Raw genomic sequence first — 18,342 nt, forward strand, 5'->3', positions numbered from 1 at the left:
GTGCAGAGTACACAACACGCCAGCGGATCATGCAAAGGGGGGGGGGGACCACGATGTTGTTGTCAAAGAAAAATGCCAGACAGTTTGGGTAGGGGCAGTTCTTTTACTGACAGTAATTCCAGAGTATAATGCAGTTCCTCGGCTTAGTAGCTACATACAGTTGTAGCATAAAGTAATCCTCCCTCATTCTGTTGCTCATGAACGCTGAATCAGGAAATGGGTTAGTTTACTTAGTTTAGAAAGATGAAACACCATCAATAGGTCAATTCAATAGGGCTTTGGAGAGCATCAATATATAAACCACCTAATTGTTCTGGACATCTGCTTGTTCAAAGATGTCCACTCAAGTTGTTGGGTTAAGGAATGGATACAACTAGATAACGCGGATGTTTTAGATTTGGAGGGATTTGACAATGTGTTTGGGTGGCATGCTTATCTATGGTATGATAAGATAAGGCTCATAATGGTTTCAAAAATCATGTTATTAGAAAATCTTTATATAATGTTTGGATAAAATACAAAGATCTCTTAGAAAGGAAAACACCCAGATGGCTTTCGCCAATGGAGGCAAAGGCCCAGAAAAAGTCAAATATGGAGACTAATTGGTTGAGATATTCAGATTTATTACTGGAAGATAAAGAAGGATTTAAACTAAGACCATTTGATCAAATCAAGGATAAAATAAGTTGGTTACATTATCACCAGATTAATGAATTGTATAAATTAGATAAGAAAAATGGTTTTGCGTTGGAAAAAACCAAATTGGAAACAGAGTTGCTAGATTCTAAAGTTAAAAATTTGTCTAAAATGTATAATTTATTGTTGGAGTGGCATACAAAGGATGAACAAGTTAAATCTGTGGTGATAGATTGGGCAAGAGATGTTGGACACAACATAATGTTTGAGGACTGGGAAAGGTTGTGGAGGAAAGGGGTCAAGTTCACTGCCTGTACGATGTTAAAGGAAAATGTTATGAAAATGATGTATAGATGGTACTTAACCCCCGGAAAAATTAGCAAAGATCTACCACAAGTGACAATTTATGTTGGAAATGCAAAGAAAAAGAAGGTACCTTTTATCATATGTGGTGGACCTGTCCCAAGGTGAAAGACTTCTGGGAAAAGATTTATAATGAATTGAAAAAAATGTTGAAATATACATTTATTAAGAAACCAGAGGCCTTTCTACTTGGAATAATAGATTATTTTTGTATGCCACAACTGCAGCTAGAATTTTGTTGGCCAAAAATTGGAAACTACAAGAAGTACCAACAGTGGAGGAATGGCAGATGAAGATGATGGACTTTTGGGAGCTAGCCAACCTGACCGGAAGTGTCCGCGACCAGAAGGAGGAGGAACACCAAGAGGAATGGTAGAAATTTAAAGACTATTTAGCTAAATATGTTAAGATAACTTAAATAGAATTACTTGCGAGTATCAGATAGGCCTAGGATTTAAACATGTGATACTGTGGAATACTATGTTAAAAGCTAAAATGAGATGAAAGAAAGATGTTAATGGACTAAGTAAATTATATGTGAAAATAGTTTTGGAAAACTGTTACAATGATATATATGGAAACTCAGCCAGGGGGATTTAAGGAAGTCACCCAACAATGTCAACAAAAGTGGAATTATTACAGTTAGGATGTTTGTTTGTTTGTTTGTTTGTTTTCTGATGTTTTCTTTTTATGTTTGTTGATATGTTTGTTATAAATTTGGAAAATTAATAAAAATGTTGGGGGGAAAACAAATAAAAAACAAAGATGTCCACTCAAGAACAACGTAGTACCTTTTCTCACATATCTCTTGATGGATATTTGCCAGTATCATTCTGGCTCTGAAAATGTTTGCATATTTTTTCTCCCCCCCCCCCTTCATGACCTTCCTTTCATGTACCCCCTAATGAGCACATTGGTGCTTGTGCATCTTTGCTTGGCAACAAAGGCAATCTGAAGCTTTAGCCTTTCACTCTGTGTGATAGAGTTATTCACAGGCTACTGCATGCATTTTTTTTTCATACACTTACTTTCTTCCTGCCCCAGATCACTGGAGCAGCAAATAGGGGGGAAAAGAGCTCTCTCTAAACAGCATCAGATCAGTGGTGCAGGAAATAGAAAGCAACTCCCCAAAGGAGCATCTGCATTCTTAGCAAAATCTACTGGCAAATGATAATCAGCCAGCTAATTATATTTAATTGCTGTCTGTATCCAAACAATTAATAATGCAGCAGTCCAGCACAGTTTGTTGGAGATGATAACTTGGTAAACTTGGTGAAAAGACAAAATAAAGGAGCTGAAAATGGTTTGCACAGAGACATACACACATGTTTATTATTACATTCCATAGCAAATTCCTATTTTTCCACGTTTCTGTAAAACAAAACCCCCCAAAAAATCACTGTCATGCAGAAAAACTGCATGTGAATTCTTACGGATCTCAGTAGACTATCACATCTTCACAGAACTATCCAAAATACAAAAAACAACAACACCTACCTCTATTCCATAGTTTGAAACATAAATCCACAATAAATTATTATTTATATTTACATCTCATGATATCCCATGATTAGGGAACTGTTAAACACATTTACTTATTAATACATATGTGGTACTCCACCTTCCACATTTTCTCCTCACAACAAGCCTGTGAGGCAGCAACTAGCCCAAGGTCCAGTGGGGGAAGGGGCAAGCCCAAGGCGGCCGGACAATGAACACAAGGAAGGGCATGTCTTGGAAAGGCACCTTTCAAAACTGAGAGTGGAGGGAAAAGAGGGAGAGAGGAGGGAGAGAAGGAATCTCTGGTATGGTTGAAAGGCAGCAAGCAGAAGCAGAAAGACTCAGACCAAGCCGGGAGAGGGAGAGAGATTTGCAGATATCCCGGAAGAACCTCTGACTGGAGGAGAAAGAGAGAAGGAGGGCCCCCAGGACACCCCTGACCAATCATTACTTTTACTGAAGTGAGTTCCTCCGTGCCTTTACTTTGTACAATGTCCCCTGTGTACAACATCCCCTGTGGTAAAAGATACATAAACAGTGCTGCTGGTGGGTTCAGAGTGAATATTTGGAAGAAACAACATAACTACAATGAGTCCACTGCCCTTTGATCACATGAGCACCTTTTCATGTGAGTAACAGACGAAGAAGGATCCTTCCTGCTGTGAACCACCTTGGGATCTTAGGATGAAGGGCACTGTGGAAATGTGATTAATTAATTAATTAAAAAAGGAAAAAAGGTCATTATTTCAGTGTTCCCCATTTGCTATATAAATTCCCCCTCCCTTGTCTAACAACATTTGTGAGACTCCTCTGTGCCTAGAAAATTTAAGGGCTTCCCTCAAAAATCACCATTTCACTCAAACGTTGATAGTCCAGGGGTCTGCTCATCTGCTTATTTAACATGTGGCCTTTCCAAAAACATTACTGGGGAATGGAGAGCAGATTCATCCTCTTCCTCGGGTACTTGCATTTGGCTTCCAGAATTCCCTGAGGACAGTGGCGCCGTGACCACTATGAGGTACCAGTCGACAAAGCTGGCTCATGGATGAAGGCCTGGCACCATAAAAACCGCGACTTGGAGTCCAGAGTCCCATTACAAGCATGTACAGAACAGTCTTCATGACCTACTAAAATGTTTCGTTTTTTTCCTGTCTTATAGCTCCTGGAGCAAACAGGTTTGTACTAATAGAGCACAATCTTTACCGGTGCTGACATTCTTTCAGTTCATATCCTCTCAAGATTGGCCTTGTGACTCTGTGATACAATCTGTTTTGGGGACTGTTCTTTTTTACCTTTTCTTTTTTGACCTTGCTTCAAATAATGCGTGGCCTGGGACAGAGGCAGCAGAGTAAACACACGGATAACAGGAACCATTATGCTTTTCAAGGCCAAGACACAAAAGAGTGTTCCATTCCAAGATGTTTCGGTGGGGAGGAGGTTAAGTTATTACCAGAAGACTTGCCCTCGTGGAGAAATCATCCAGCTAAAGGAAAGGGCAACTACTAACCTTGTATTCACAACTAAACAACCACACAGCGGGGGTTTGTGAAGAACAGGGAGCCTGTAGAGACTTTGTGGTCTTCCGCCAGGATAATAACCCCAACAGTATGAGGCCTTCTAATAAAGAGCATCGAGGGCTGTGGGGGGAAATAAAACGAGAAGAAGTGGAAAATATAAAGAAATGAAACACCTTGTCTCAGCGCTCCAGGATAAAGATTTCCATTTACAGTAGGTTTGACCTTATGAGACTGCTCTTATTGGCCTGAGAGCAAAAGAGTAATGCTTGTTTGAGCAGCCAAGCCACGAAAAATGTTTATAATGGAAGTTGGGGGTATGTGTGATCCTATATCATTTCTAGCTGTTGCCTTGATACTAGCAAATATAATCTGTTTTAAGTAGCAGCAAGAGTAGCTTCTGATGCTTTGTGTAGACTCAGGACCACTACGTTCAGCTAATTATCAGGGTTTCCCTTCAAGCCGAGATAGACTTTTTTTTTAATGATGGGGGCTGCATTCCCTAAGGGGTAATCTTCCAGGAAGCTTCATGGTAGCAGTGGGTGGGGCTGGAGTCAGGAGACCCCCTCCCCTCTGAACTGTGTTTCAGTCAAGCTGCTGAGGCTCCTTGGAGTGCAATTAAACCAGAACCAGCAGTTGGAATCAGAGGTTGGAGAAGAGGACTGACCACTATTGCCCTCCCCTTTTGCTGCTGTCATTCTCCTCTGGAGAAGAGATGAGGGAGCTATCTGAAAGTCATCTAGCCAGGGGAAAAGGCCCCTGCCCTCTGAACTGTGCTCAGGCCAGGAGTGAAGTAACAGCAGCAACAGCAGTTGGAACTGTATTGTCTCTTAACTTCCTTTTTTTCCCCTCAGAACAAAGGCTGCATTCACACAGCATTTTTTTTTTCTGTTTTCCTGAAGCTTCCATATCTATTAATTTCCACATTATATTTAGCACAAAAGCCACTTCCAGAAAAGCAATGCAAGATAGCATATATTTAACACTCATTTCTATGTTATTTGATTCCAGAAAACGTCTGTTGCAGCCTCCTTAACCTGGAAAATTGCAGAAGTAAAGTGATGAAATTTGGGGTGTTATACTGCCCTGAGATCTGTGGGTATGGGGTGGTATATAAAGTCAATAAATAATAATAATTGTTGTTGTTGTTTAGTAGTTTAGTTGTGTCCGACTCTTCGTGACCCCATGGACCAGAGCACACCAGGCACTCCTGTCTTCCACTGCCTCCCGCACTTTGGTCAAACTCATGCTGGTAGCTTCGAGAACACTGTCCAACCATCTCGTCCTCTGTCGTCCCCTTCTCCTTGTGCCCTCCATCTTTCCCAACATCAGGGCCTTTTCCAGGGAGTCTTCTCCTCTCATGAGGTGGCCAAAGTATTGGAGCCTCAGCTTCACGACCTGTCCTTCCAGTGAGCACTCAGGGCTGATTTCCTTCAGAATGGATAGGTTTGATCTCCTTGCAGTCCATGGGACTCTCAAGAGTCTCCTCCAGCACCATAATTCAAAAGCATCAATTCTTCGGCGGTCAGCCTTCTTTATGGTCCAGCTCTCACTTCCATACATCACTACTGGAAAAACCATAGCTTTTACTATACGGACCTTTGTCGGCAAGGTGATGTCTCTACTTTTTAAGATGCTGAGTAGGTTTGTCATTGCTTTTCTCCCAAGAAGCAGGCGTCTCTTAATTTCGTGGCTGCTGTCACCATCTGCAGTGATCATGGAGCCCAAGAAAGTAAAATCTCTTACTGCCTCCATTTCTTCCCCTTCTATTTGCCAGGAGGTGATGGGACCAGTGGCCATGATCTTCGTTTTTTTGATGTTGAGCTTCAGACCATATTTTGCGCTCTCCTCTTTCAACCTCAATAAAAGGTTCTTTAATTCCTCCTCACTTTCTGCCATCAAGGTTGTGTCATCTGCTAATAATAATAATAATAATAATAATAAAAAAATTTTATTTATATCCCGCCCTCCCCAGCCGAAGCCGGGCTCAGGGCGGCTAACAACAATAAAACAGTACAAAAGTACAGCACAAACAACACTCTAAAATCATTCATTATAAAATTAATTAAATTCAAGCCACTGGCCACCATTGGGCCAGAGCTCCACGAAGATTGCCGAAGGAGGGAGTCAGGCTGCACCCTGGCCAAAGGCCTGGCGGAACAGCTCTGTCTTGCAGGCCCTGCGGAAAGATGTCAAGTCCCGCAGGGCCCTAGTCTCTTGTGACAGAGTGTTCCACCAGGTCAGAGCCACAGCCGAAATAGCCCTGGCTCTAGTTGAGGCCAGCCTAACTTCTCTGTGGCCTGGGATCTTCAAGATGTTTTTATTTGAAGACCGTAAGTTTCTCTGTGGGGCATACCAGGAGAGGCGGTCCCGTAGGTACGAGGGTCCTAGGCCGTATAGGGCTTTAAAGGTTAAAACCAGCACCTTAAACCTGATCCTGTACTCCACCGGGAGCCAGTGCAGCTGGTATAGCACTGGGTGAATGTGATCTCGCAGCAAAGACCCAGTAAGGAGTCTCGCTGCAGCATTCTGCACCCGCTGGAGTTTCTGGGTCAGTCTCAAGGGCAGCCCCACGTAGAGCGAGTTACAATAATCCAGTCTGGAGGTGACTGTCGCGTGGATCACAGTGGCTAGGTCAGGGCGAGAGAGGTAAGGAGCCAACTGCTCAGCTTGGCGGAGATGGAAAAATGCCGCCTTTGTTATAGCTGCAATCTGCGCCTCCATGGAAAGGGAGGTGTCGAAGATTGCACCCAAACTCTTAACGGACGGTGCTGGCACTAATTGCGCCCCCGCAAGAGATGGGAGTTGCCCCCCCAATCCCATATCGTCCCGTCCCAGCCACAGGACCTCTGTCTTCGAAGGATTTAGCTTCAACCGGCTCCCACGTAACCATCCAGCCACAGCTTCCAAACATCTGGTCAGTGTGTCTGGGGCCGAGTCAGGATGGCCATCCATCAACAGATAGAGTTGGGTGTCATCGGCATACTGATGGCAACCCAGCCCAAAACTCCGGACAAGCTGGGCGAGGGGGCGCATAAAGATGTTGAAAAGCATCGGGGAGAGTATCGCACCCTGAGGTACTCCACACACCAAGGAGTGGCGCGATGACAATTCCCCCCCAAGCACCACCCTCTGTCCCTGACCAGAGAGAAACGAGCGCAGCCATTGAAGGACTGTGCCCTGGATCCCCATGTCGGCAAGGCGGTGGTCCAGAAGTTCGTGATCGACCATGTCGAAAGCTGCTGACAGATCTAGAAGAATCAGCAGCCCCGACCCGCCTCGATCCAGCTGTCTACGAAGATCATCTGTTAGGGCAACCAGAGCTGTCTCGGTCCCATGACCAGCGCGGAAGCCGGACTGGAATGGATCCAGAGCCGATGTTTCATCCAGAAACCCACCAAGCTGTTCAGCAACCGCTCTCTCAATCACCTTACCCAGGAATGGAAGATTCGAAACCGGGCGGTAATTGGATAGATCTAAAGGATCTAATGATGTTTTCTTTAAGAGCGGGCGCACCACTGCCTCCTTCAGTTCCCCTGGGAATGTCCCCATGCCAAGGGACAAATTGATGATATCCCCCAGGAGGGCCTGCACCTCGTCTGGACACGCTCTAATCAGCCAAGACGGGCACGGGTCGAGAGGACAGGTGGTGGGCTTTCCAGCTCGGAGGAGTCTGTCCACATCGGCTGGGGATATCCGGTCGAAGTGGTCCAATACTGGACCCGAGGACAGTCAAGGGGCCTCCAGTTCCTTTATTGTATCCAAATTGGCAGGAAGGTCATGGCGGAGCAACAAGACCTTCTCCGCAAAAAAGCTCGCAAATGCCTCACAGCTGTGTGTCAAATTGTTATTTAAATTTGGCTGTCCCTCAAGGGATGTTAAAGACCTGATTATACTAAATAATTGTGCCAGGCGAGAGCTAGCAGATGCAATGGAGGCCGAGAAGTAGGACTTCTTAGCAGCCTTCACCGCCATCTCGTAGGTTTTCATAAAAGCCCTATAAGATGTTCTTGAGGCTCCGTCAAGGGCACCCTGCCATACTCGCTCTAGCCGTCTGAGGTCCCGCTTCATTTTCCGGAGCTCCTCGGTAAACCAGGGAGCCCGGTTTCTGCGGGGTCGCAGAGGGCACTTCGGTGCGATCTCATCGATGGCTGCCAGGAGCTGGATATTCCAGCCCTCAACAAGCTCAGTCAATGAGTCGCCAGGGGGAGCAAGGTCCCGCAAGGCTTGGCGGAATCTATCAGGGTCCATCAGCCTCTGCGGGCGAGCCCAAATCGGCTCGCCACCTAAGCAGGGTGGGGGTGGAAAGTCAATCCTGGCTTTCAGAGCGTAGTGATCAGACCATGGCACCTTCATCGAAGGAGACATGATCACATCTATACCTACGCCAAAGTTCAAATCCAGCGTGTGGCCTGCTTGATGTGTGGGGCCCGAAACAAACTGGGGGAGCCCTAGTGTCGCCATGGAAGACACCAGGTCCAGAGCCTGTGAGGAGGGAGTGGCATCAGCATGGATGTTGAAGTCTCCCAATACCAATAGGTTAGGGAACTCCAAGGCCCAGCTGGCCACCGCCTCCAATAGGCCTGACAGGGTGGCTGCTGGTGCGCTAGGTGGCCGGTACACCAGACAGACAGCCAAGCTCTCCTCGGAGCCCCACGCTAGGCCAACACATTCAATGCTGGGGATTGATGGCGATGGTAGAGCCCTGAAAGGACAATCTTCCCGGATTAATAATGCCACCCCTCCGCCCCCCCAGCCCACAGTCCGGGACTGGTGGAGGACGGAGAAACCCGGGGGCGCCATCTCTCGTAAGGTAGCTATTGCCCCTTCGCGCACCCAGGTCTCCGTCACACAAGCCAGGTCGACCCCCTGCGAGATAAAGAAATCTCACAGGGTGGCGGTTTTGTTGCCTATAGACCTGGCATTGCACAGCACCAGTGACGGAGGTGAGTAATCCTTGCTCACCCTACCCTCGTCCCTCAGGATGAGGCGCGGATTGGAAGGGGTACGAGCATATCCATATCTCGATCCCCTTCGCCTATAACATCTGCCCCCACCGCCATACCTCCCTCGCCCCTCCACGGTAGCAATCCCAAGCCTCATAGTAGCCTCCATTGATGGCAATTAATGTTATTCTTTCGCAACCTAAAACAATAAAACCTTAAAACAAAAAACAAAAAACAAAAAGAACCCAGAAAACAATAAAACAATACAAATAACAACTGCAAAAATTACAAATTCATCAGAATCTAACAAATTCCCAAACACTGAGGTTGTTGATATTATCTGAGGTTGTTGATATTTCTTCCAGCAATCTTAATTCCGGCTAGGGATTCATCCAGCCCAGCCTTTCGCATGACGAATTCTGCATATAAGTTAAATAAGCAGGGAGACAAAATACAGCCTTGTCGTACTCCTTTCCCAATTTTGAACCAATCAGTTGTTCCATATCCAGTTCTAAGTGTAGCTTCTTGTCCCACATACCAGCATGTAATTCTTTTCTGCTATTTTCATGGGGTAATCACAGAGGAACAGAAGTGCATGTGCATGTGAAAAACCTTTCCGTTCTGATATATATATATATATATATATATATATATATATATATATATATATGGTCTTTAACTCCATCCCTTTGTGTCACAGAGTTTACAGAGAATATCCATCCTAAGATCTTGTGATATATTACCCATCTGAGTGAGTCCCTTTTACTTCTGTGATGTGCAGTATTGTTTTAAAGACTGTTACTAGCCAAGGTGCTGAAAAAAATGTACTCAAATCAGTCAGTTCAAATAATATTGTATTCCTCTAGATCAGTACAAGATGAAAGAGAATTTGAAGGAGAGTTTCACACTGGGAATGCTAGAGAAATTATGCTTTGGGGCATTTGGGAATGAATCAGGAAAGAATAAGCTCTGCAGACCTTCCTGAAATCATTTCAAAGAGACAATGAATGCAAGCCCTCAGGCTCAAGGTGCTTTTCTTTGTCAGAGTCCCCCCACCCTCCTTGTCTTAATTGTGAGTTCATAGTAAAAAGAGTAGAGTTAGCAACTTTTGGTTCAAACACTATTTGAAGTAGTGCTGAAACCTGCCCTCCAATTTCCTGGAAGTTCTGCCTCCACCCCAAAGAAAGAGGCTTCCACTTCTACTCATTCAAAGGGCACTTCAGATTTCCTTTGGAATTGTTGTGGATGTAGGATTGATTATGCCTTATTGTGAGGCGGCCAAGGATGTGGCAGGGATCATTCAGTGTGGATCTGAGAGGTCAGCTCTGCTAGTCAAGGCAGTCGAAGGCAATGCTTTGTAACCAGGCAGAGTGGCATGAACTTCAATGAGGGAGCATGTGCTCTGATTGGCTGTGTATTTCTGAGGGAGTTTTGTATGTTTGGTTGAATGCCTCCCTTCTTATCAGTAAGGCTTGAACTAAGAAAGACAAAATATGTTTGTTCCTTTCTCCTCAAATTAGACACTGTTTTTGCTCAGTAATGTTCATTTTCAACCAGGTTAACTCAGAAAATCATGGTAGTTTTGCATTGTAATTTCACATGATGAAATTTGGGGTGGTATCCTAGCATACCGCTCTTTCCCACCGTTTCAGATTTAGTGACATGGTGTCATATCAGTAAAAATTGAAATAAAAAAGCCACAGTTCCATGTTGCAGCAGGTACTGCAGTTTAAAAAGAGAATTAGAAATTGGGACAGAAGTGATAGATTATAACCAGGAAAACTAAGGCATTAATGTTTGAATGGAACTTACATTAGAAAATTAGTTTTATTCAGCTACTGCACATCTATTAATGTTGTGCCAAATGTGTTTATCAATCTCCTTGAGAAATAACTGTTCACCAAATAATAATTTTCATTCAATGTTTTTGGAGCATCATTCAGTTATATAAATGTATGTGTTCTGGGCATTCTTGGAAGGGGTATGGTTACTGCCATAAAAAAAAAAAAGCAGCCCCCACTGGCTGCCAGCATTTCTTCTCACAGAAATTCCTGGAATGATGTAATAGTCATTCTCTGAAAATAAAACAGCTGCTAGGAGGCAGCCAAAACTTTGAAATGTGCAACCTCTGCCTTTGGGGAGCTTTCGACATTTTATTTCTTACTTCAAAGATGTCTCTAAGTAGTTTAAAACATCCTAAAATATCAAAAATAAATACAAAAAGTTATAAAATTTCCATATTTGAAAGAAGTGCAGAACAATTAAACATTGATATAAATTAAAACAACTAGCATATGGGGACCATAATGACTACCAGAAGACCCAAATACGGCAGTGTCAGGGAACTGCCATCGGAACTAGAGGAGGAGGCGAGGCCCCACAACGATGCTGGAGAGGGGCCAAGCAGGGAGAGAGGCAAGTCTCCTGTTGGGGAAGAAAATCAGCGCAACACCAGGGATAGAGGGGGGCCAATGGGGGAAGCAGAGAGCAGGCTCCGGGACTCTTCACTGGACACCAGCGGGGAGAGCACAGGTCCTCCGCTACCCACACCCTCCCTGTGCAGAAGACTTCCGCGCAGGGAGAGTAGGAGGAGACTGGGCGTCAAACAACTTTTATGTTGGAAAAGGTTTAAGAAACGCCCACTGACGGATTCTGCCAGTGACTGAACAGCCACGGAGTGGATGGCTGTCCAGCGAGAAATGGTTTAACCAGCCAACCTAGCCCAAAGCGGCGGCTATTTACGCACAAGCAACCCCTAAAGCCATTACAGGCAGAGACAACCAGCCCCACTCTAATTTTTGCCACTGTCCCCCGACAGAAACTCATGCTAAAAAGATGTGAGGCAAATTTACACACTTGCAACCCTTGAATGCCATCGACTGGCTGGACACAGATGAGTGGTAGCAAGCACCAGCTGGGGAACCCCCAAGGGAAGAAGGCTCAGAACCAGGGGATTGATGGTGGGATGACGATGAACGGTCAGAGGGAGAAGAGGGAGCAGACTAGGAGGAAGAGGTGTCAGATGCCAAAGGAGTAACAGGGTTTAGTGAGCAGAAACATGCCTCTTGAATTAAAAACAAAAACAAAAAATACCTATGTTTGACAAGCTATGACAGAGCATTTCTCTCATTTTCATCCCTATTTTCTTCAGTAGGTTGCAACCTCCATAGTGCAGTTACAGCATCATTTTGCTGTGTCCCTTGGTACATACGGAAATGCCATTTGGGCATTTGAGAGTCAAATGCACTTTCCAAGATTAGGTACTGTAAGATTCAAGTAGATGAATGGAACCTGTTTGCATTGATTTCTAGGGACAGATCCTCAGTAAAAGCCAATGAAGATCATGAAATGACAAAAAATAAATCAATCAATAAACACTCCCTGGAGGCTCACGATATTACTGAAATCCTACAAAAAGTCACATTTTAATTTAAAATGGTCAGATGCCTTTCTCCCAAAGGGTTTCTGTCTTACACTGATGCTTGCCATCATTTATGTATAAAAACATACCGATAGTTAAGCAAACACTATGTTGTTTAGTAGCTATAATTAAAATAATAGCCAAGGCTGATAGGGTCGTCTATGAAACTAAGGGCCAATTCATGTGAATCTTGACTTGATCTCCATACCTTTCCCAAAGGATCATGCAACATCGATATTAAACTTGTTGCTTAGCAGAGACCACATGAAGAGGAACTTTCCCTTGGATGGGATATACAGTGGTACCTCGGGTTACAGACGCTTCAGGTTACAGACTCTGCTAACCCAGAAATAGTACCTCAGGTTAAGAACTTTGCTTCAGGATGAGAACAGAAATCGCGCGGTGGCATTGGGAGGCCCCATTAGCTAAAGTGGTACCTCAGGTTAAGAACAGTTTCAGGTTAAGAACGGACCTCCAGAAAGAATTAAGGTCTTAACCCGAGTTACCACTGTATGTGGCTGCCACAGTAATCTCTGTGGGAGGTTACTGCCATTTTCCATTCTGTGGACATGTTCAAGCCAGAGTGGACATCACTGAGACAGGTTCGCAAACATGCCTGAGAATGTGGGCTTGGGAGAGCAAGTCTTCGTTTGAGACTCTGTCCTGTCATGCAATACCCAAAATCTTCCTGTGCTTTCTTATATTGCACCACATTTGCAGCTTTAATGCCTATTTGTGCAGTTTGGAGAGATCTTTTGCAGCTCCTCACAATCCCTGTTTTTTCCCCAATACCCTGGACAATTTACTATACTCAGCAAACTCAGCTCACTGCTTTCTGCTAACTTCAGGTCATTTATGAACAAAAAGAAACAGAAGTCCCACTACTGATCCCTGGTGGACTCCACTTCCTACATTCTTCCACTGGGAGAACTCTCTATTTCTTCCTACTCTCTACTGGAGGCTTCCTCAAACTCGGCCCTTCAGATGTTTTGAGACTACAATTCCCATCATCCCTGACCACTGGGTCCTGCTAGCTAGGGACCATGGAAGTTGTAGGCCAAAAACATCTGGAGGGCCGAGTTTGAGGAAGCCTGCTCTACTGAACATATGAATTTTCTGAGAGAAGTAATTTCTCTCACCTGCTACCTGGCCATTCAACCAGAGATGCTAGGAACTGAATCTTGGAACTTCTGCATGGAAAAGATGTGCTCTAACACCGAGCTAAGGTTCTTCCCTTTGTACTTCAAGGTCTCCATTTGTCCTTCTTTGATATTGCAGACACCTCCACATTAGTCAATACTGCATACTCCTTCAATCAGGAAATGAGAGGATACCCCAGATGTTTCTACAACAACAGCATATGAGGACTGCTCCCAGGCAATGGATCATGATATTATGCTGAGCAGATTGCTCTGTCCCTTGAACAGTTTGGTTAGAAAAACCTGCTGCTTCCCTCCTCAGACTGAAGAAATTGGCTGATGATGCCCCAGGACGACACAAGCATTTAAGAATTCTTCATCTTTTGTTTATCTCTCTTTCACCACATTTATTTTTCTCTCTCTATATATATAAGTGCCTGTCTTTCTTTAACTGAACTAAGAAACAGCAGAATGCTAATTAGTTGGGGGTTTTTTTTTAAAAAAAGAGGGTTCACCGCAGGACCATAAACAGGTTGTGATTTACAGGAGTTGCTTTTAAAAAATTCATTTGCTCTTCGATATCATAAAACAGAAAGGGGGGGTATAAAAAGTTACATTAGCAAGGAATTAATGGACATTAGTAGTCAAGCAGAAACCATTTTAACATTTTATATCATATGCAAAGTTTACAGGATCCATGTGACTAGAGAATAAATAAAAGTAATTGGCTCATATGCCTCCAGGGCATATGAATTCCGAGCAAACCTGTTTGTCTTAGATTCTTATTTTACTTAGACTTTAAAAACAGAGGTATTTAACATTTTTGCTCCCTAGAACTTCAGAAGATGAACTGTTGGATGGTGACCAAGATGGTTACTACAAACATTCATTAAAATGGAACTTTGGGTAAAGTTGCTATTCCACCAAAGTGGGCTGCAATTATGAGTAATGTGATACAGTACAATTATTTCCATGAGGACAGAGGTGTTGCCCATAGTCTTGTTTGGTATAAGTAGGGAGTGCCTGCGTGCCTCCATAATCCTCCAGAATAGGGATGAGCTCCTCTCACTAATTAATGCTTCTATGTATGCTGTGTGTGTGTCCACTCTCCTACTTACAGTAGGTCTTCCAAATGGTGTGTCTGGAGTAAGCAACTTGCCAGATACCATGTGACTAACCCTTTCCTTATGGGGTTCACTGTGGCTTTGTTGCCACTGGGGATTGAAGGTTTTGTCGATTCCAGTTCTCTCGGTTTCTCATTCTTCCAGTCTTAAATTCAGCTCATTTCCTTTGGCGTTTTAATGTGATTTTTTTCCTTTAAAAGCACATTTCTGTATGCAGTTTTGACTAACGTACAGATTTTTATCCTAATACATTGCAATTGTGTATGTTGTTCTCACTAATATATTCATTTTTATACACATGTTTGCTTAATGTGTGCATTTTTAGTAAACACTGTTTGCTAGTGGAACCGCGTCACAAAATTCAAATAAGCGCAAAGGATAGCTGTCGCATTGTTTTAGAAGTGCAAATTTGATATCGCCTTTACATGTGAACTGAATTGGATTTCTGTCCCATCCCTAGTTGTCTTCCTCCTTTGAAAACTCTCCTGCCATCCTGCCACAGCTGACACAGACTTGTGACTGCTCACCTCCCTTATCCATCCAACCACCACACATATGTCTGTTCCATTTGTGATTTATCGTGTCCTCCATCATGGGGAGCCACGTGTTGCGGTGAGATCACCTAACCTGCCTCCTTGTTGCTGGGGCGGGCCCGTTTGATGGTCTCTGCACCCCATTGTTTGCCCCTCTGTTGCTGGAGAAGAAAATTTGGCTCTTTGGGCTTTGATTAGTACAGAGGGGCTATTTAAAGGACTGCACGATGCGAGAAGCTTTCTATTTTGCATCACACAGCAGATCTCCCTCCCTCCCTTTATTTTAGGGCAGTGTTTTTGAGCTTGCTATGCCTGTCTAGGGTTCGTCTGCTTTTGGACCGCGGGGGCCCAGTAGGAATTTTGCCACTTGACTGATTGGCTGGTGTGCCATTTGGTTTTTGCCTACCATGCAGCAAATCATCACAACTTTGTAAGGTTGGCGGTTAGACATTGGTTCATTGTTTGGTAGAGGGGATTTGGTTGGCTGTGCCTGCCCCTCCTTTTGCTGCTGCAGGGGCTTGATTTGCTCTTTCCGATCCCCTATCAGGGGCAGGGCCATGGCTAAGTCCCTTGGAGGATCTGGGGTGAACTAAGAGACGGAAATCCACCTCTGTGCTCCCCCAGTATGTTTTCTCTTACTGATTTCCTGTTCCTACCTGAGTGCAGGTTCACGTTGTTGTTGTTTAGTCGTTTAGTCATGTCCGACTCTTCGTGACCCCATGGACCAGAGCATGCCAGGCACTTCTGTCTTCCAGGTAGTCCGAACCAATTGCCTAAGCAACCACTCACATGCTGTAATCAATAAAGGTGTGGTCAAATTAATGCCAAAAACCTTAAACTAATATTCTGTGTCCTTTGTGATTTCTTTTGGGGTGGTTTTGGGGGTCTTCACACACACACACACACACAAAACCTGCATTGGACTGTGTCTACATTTAGCTGGGCTAATTGTGCTGCAGTACACAGCACCAAATCTACTGCACACCTATCCAAAAAGTATGACTACAGCAATGAACATTCTGTATTCTCCTTAACAAATAAAAAAGCCTCTTTGGCATGAATCCAAAGAAAGCGGGATACACTTAGGCCCTTCTGAAATCAATGGAAAATCAATGAAGATTGATTTAAGTTAATTGCAGCTAACTTGTTCTATTGATGGCACTTAAACAGAACTAAGTTTCTCTGGGCTGGGACTTTTTTATTTCAATCCATTTTCAGTTTTACAGAAATTCAGTTCTGCAACCATTAAAGGAAGCAAAGCCAACAAAGCCAGCTAGAGTGCAAGGAAAACAACTCCATGTTGGCCAAGGCTTGCCTGTTAATTATTATGAAGCAATCATATTTATAGCAAGGAAATCCCCTATCCTATTGAACTATCTTTGAACCAATGAAATATTACTTTTGCATTGAGCTGCACATTGAGATGTTCTGACAATGAACTAATATTTTCAATTTTCATAATATTTTAACTACTTCCCCCCCTCATTAGAGGTAAAGGGACCCCTGACCATTAGGTCCAGTCATGACTGACTCTGGGGTTGTGGCGCTCATCTCTCTTTATTGGCTGAGGGAGCCGGCGTACAGCTTCTGGGTCATGTGGCCAGCATGACTAAGCCGCTTCTGGTGAACCAGAGCAGCACACAGAAACGCCGTTTACCTTCCCGCTGGAGCGGTACCTATTTGTCTACTTGCACTTTGACATGCTTTCGAACTGCTAGGTTGGCAGGACCAGGGACCGAGCAACAGGAGCTCACCCCGTCACGGGGATTCGAACCGCCGACCTTCTGATCGGCAAGTCCTAGGCTCTGTGGTTTAACCCACAGTGCCACCCACGTCCCTTTTGCTTTCCACCCCCATTACCTCTCCTGTAATTTCATCAGATTGTTATGCACCAAGGCACACCTGCACCTTCACCGATTTGAAATGTTTAGGGCCTTGACAACTTGCAATTATGTTGTATAGCTAAATCTTCAAACTCAAAACACACACAAAAACCTGTTAGAAAAACTTTAACGTTCAGTAATTTAACATTCACTGCACATGCCACACATTTTACGAATTTCCTTAAAGCTAAACACTCCCCCCACCCGCATATACTTTGTCTGTTCCCTCGCATAAAACAAAATAAGAAGTTGTAAAGTAGTAATGGGATATTTTTTTAAGGGGGGGCTATTTGGGGGTATCTTAGATGGCTCTAATGATGGGATGGGTAACACATCTGAATAGTCCAAGGCATAAAGCATGAGAAAAGATTCAAAAGTGAAATGAAAACATAATATTAATGACTTGAAACAATCCTGAAACCCTTCTAGCTATGTAGCTGGCTTTGAAATTATTAAGATATGTATATGTAGACAAAGCCCTGGCCATGGCCAGTACTCTGAAGTGAACACATGGATAAAAATTTAATTGGTAGAATCAAATCCTCTATATCTATCCATGTATCTACAAAGGTTCATCATGAGACCATGGTGTCCTGCAGTCAAGAACTAAAGAGCTATGCCTAGTGTTCTGTGTGTTTATAGACTCCCATTCTCTCTTAGCCCTTCAAAAATGCAACGAGAACCAAATCAATATTTAAAAAAAAACCTTTAAAAAAAATCTAATAAAAATTAATATAACAAAGAAATGCAGTGAAAATCCTGGCCAATGTTTTGATATATTCTTCTGCTTAATTCAATGCTGGCACCTGTCCCTTTAGTCCTATGTTGAGGTCATGTAGCTGCTGATGCTCCTCCATGCTGGCCGGTGCTGATGGGAGTTGTAGTCCATAGCCTCTGGAGGGCACCAGGATAGTGAAAGCATCTGTACATGGCGCCAAGGATTTTGGAGCAGGGATTTTGGTTGGAGCAGGGAGATCAAACTTCTGCCAGTCATTTGTACCATATCATGAAGCTCATCAGACCAGCTTCATATATCTAATTGGGGGGCATAAATGCATTCATTTTGTAATGAATGAAAAATTGAGCCAAAAGTGGTCCCTTCCATTCAGTGTCCATTTGTTAGGAAGCAAATGCCACCATTAGCAAATGTCAACGAAATAAGTGTTCATTTTCATTCTCCCTGTCCCGATCCATTGTGATGTTGTGTATCCAGTCTGGTTTTTGAACCCCCTCATTTATTCTCATCCCCATCCTTCTCATCCTTTGTGTAAAATCTTCCATGC

This window comes from Podarcis filfolensis (genome assembly GCF_964270895.1).
Source record: "Podarcis filfolensis genome assembly, chromosome: 1".
NCBI classification, from domain to species: domain Eukaryota; kingdom Metazoa; phylum Chordata; class Lepidosauria; order Squamata; family Lacertidae; genus Podarcis; species Podarcis filfolensis.